Source organism: Aplysia californica, unplaced genomic scaffold (assembly GCF_000002075.1).
Source record: "Aplysia californica isolate F4 #8 unplaced genomic scaffold, AplCal3.0 scaffold00173, whole genome shotgun sequence".
Lineage (NCBI taxonomy): Eukaryota > Metazoa > Mollusca > Gastropoda > Aplysiida > Aplysiidae > Aplysia > Aplysia californica.
Genome location: NW_004797443.1, coordinates 5,179 through 7,657, shown reverse-complemented (window position 1 = coordinate 7,657; position 2,479 = coordinate 5,179). Strand labels below are relative to the sequence as shown.

The 2,479-nt window shown below is 44.0% G+C and overlaps 1 pseudogene; it reads left to right on the top strand.

The window, feature by feature from the left end:
* LOC101849765 overlaps positions 1 to 2,479 on the top strand; it is a 25,476-nt pseudogene that overhangs the window by 18,537 nt on the left and 4,460 nt on the right.

The window sequence follows — 2,479 nt, the reverse complement described above, 5'->3', positions numbered from 1 at the left end:
CCCTCTCCCCCTCTCACAGTGTTATGTTAGAATGGATCTTAAAATAAAGTTTTTCCGCTCACGATCAGGGCATTGGAGATCGAATTGTCGGGTGAGACAACTTCCTGGGCCTTCGACACATTGTGGTAGGGTGGCCAGTTCCTTTCCACGCCGCCTTTACTTCCCCAACTCGAAGTTAGATACCCATTACTGCTGGGTGGGCAGGAGGGGGCGAAAAAATCCGTGTCAGAGCCGAGGCTCGAACCCAGACTTTCCGCTTCGAAGACGAGCACACCAACCGCTCCGCTATCGCACCCTTTGAATGGATCATCATCATCATCATCACCATCATCATCATCATCCAGTGCCAGATCTGCGACAGACATCTGCGACAGACATCGGCGATCATGGTTCTCCATTCATTCCTTTGCTCGGATGCTCTTAAAAAGCTACGTTTCCCTGATCTTTCCCTGTTACCCACTTGTTTAGGTTCCCCAAGTAGGTTGCTCTGGGCCTGCCCCTGCCTCGCTTGCCTTCAATTTTGCCAGTGAGAGCTAGATCTAGAACTAGATTCTACCAACAGTTCATCTTTAATTCCAAGCAGTCTCATCCATCTTTCCACTTCTTCGTTTTCCACTTCTTCGTTTTCCACTTCTTCGTTTAAAACTTAGTCATGAGATCTAGATAGTAGAACTAGATCTAGATGTTCAAGATCCTTGTGTCTATTCAGGTGTCCCAAAAACAGCATTTGTGTCTCAACGCGGTGGAATCAGGCGCTCGTCAATTTTCGGGCATGTGGAGTTGTTGGTATCTGAAAACTGATTCATTTGCCTTGCTTCAAATGAAATAACATTTCATCTATCTTGGATAGAACTCAAAATATTCGTGATTGAAGGAAGTGGGGTCACCTGGTTTCAGTGGTGAAATTAGCAAGAAAATGGTAACTCCAATATGTGAGGCAGCGTGGTGAAATCAGGCTCTTGTCAAAATAATCCAAGTGAAGAAACCTGTATTTTTCCGCAGGTTTGTGAATTTTTATCTTTTTTTTTTTTTACTCAACACCTTTCATGCCCATTAAAGAACTCATTTCTGTGTGGATTTTTCTGAAAAACGTTGATTAAAGGCACAAAAATATACATTTTCAGTTACCACAGGCTCTTAAGCTAAGGAAATAACTAATCTTTGGCGGCCATTTTCTCACTAATTTTACCTCTGAAAACAGGTGACCGCCACCTCTTTCAATTGCAAATATCTCGACTGGTATTCAAGATAAATTGATACTTTTTTCGTCCAAATAAAGACAAGAGAACAAGCTTTAAGATGATACCAATAACTCTACATGCCCAAAAATTGACGAGAGCCTGATTCCACCACGCTGCGTCACATATCTAAAGAGTCTTAGTAAACAGAAAAAGGTATATTTTATGCCTTTAATCAATGTTTTCAATAAAATTCACCCGGATATGTGTTTTTATATGGGCATAAAAGAGTTATACAAGAGACATACAAGAGTTAAGTCAAAAAATAAAAATCCGATAAAAATTTCCAAACTGGCGGAAAAGCGCCTGTTTCCCTGATTTCTGCATTTTGACGGGCGCCTGATTTCACCACGACGCCTCACATTTGGACCACACAACCTACAATCTCTCTCTCCCTCCCCCCCCCTCTCCTAACCAGGCCCGGGAGGGAAGGACCACCCTTCTGATCGCTCACCGTCTGTCCACTGTGCGGAATGCTGACGTCATTGTGGCGTTTGACAAGGGTCAGATCGTGGAGAGAGGGAGCCATGATGAGCTGATGGCGAAGAAAGGAGTCTACTATCAGCTCGTTTGTAACCAGGTGTGTGTGTGTGTGTGTGTGTGTGTGTGTGTGTGTGTGTGTGTGTGTGTGTGTGTGTGTGTGCAAGCACGTTTGTGTGCCTTTTGCCCCTGTCTCTTTGCGTCTTTGTCATTAAGTCTATTTCACACTTTTTCTTTCCCGCCCCTCTCTCCTCCACCCCTCCCCCCTTCACTCCTAGACACATTGTAAGCTCAGTTGATACCATGCTGGGCTACGAAGGGAATGGCTTTCGTTCGATTCCCATGGGCGCCCTGCACTTTAATATGGACATTAAATTCGGAGGTCCCGCCATTTAAATAACATTAGAGTGCTGAAATAGAGGTGAAACCTATACAATTTCACAAAATTTCCCCACCCACCTGCGCAATCAGCGGGTTGATGTAGGCTTTTGAGTAAAGATTTAGTTTTCAAAAATTGCAGTTGGAAATCAAGTTAGGATTAATTCATCTCGAATTCTCCTAATGTGTAAATCTCCCTTTTTTCAGTCCAGTATTCTTTATTTCTTTGTTCTCCTTCCCGTTCCCTTTCTTGTTACCGACCTCCCAACTCATCACCCCCCCCCACCCACGATTTCCCCTCTCATGGAGAGGATTGCAGAGAATCATCGCACTCCGAAAAACACCCAAGACACTGACACTGGACATACCTAATTGTCCATTTC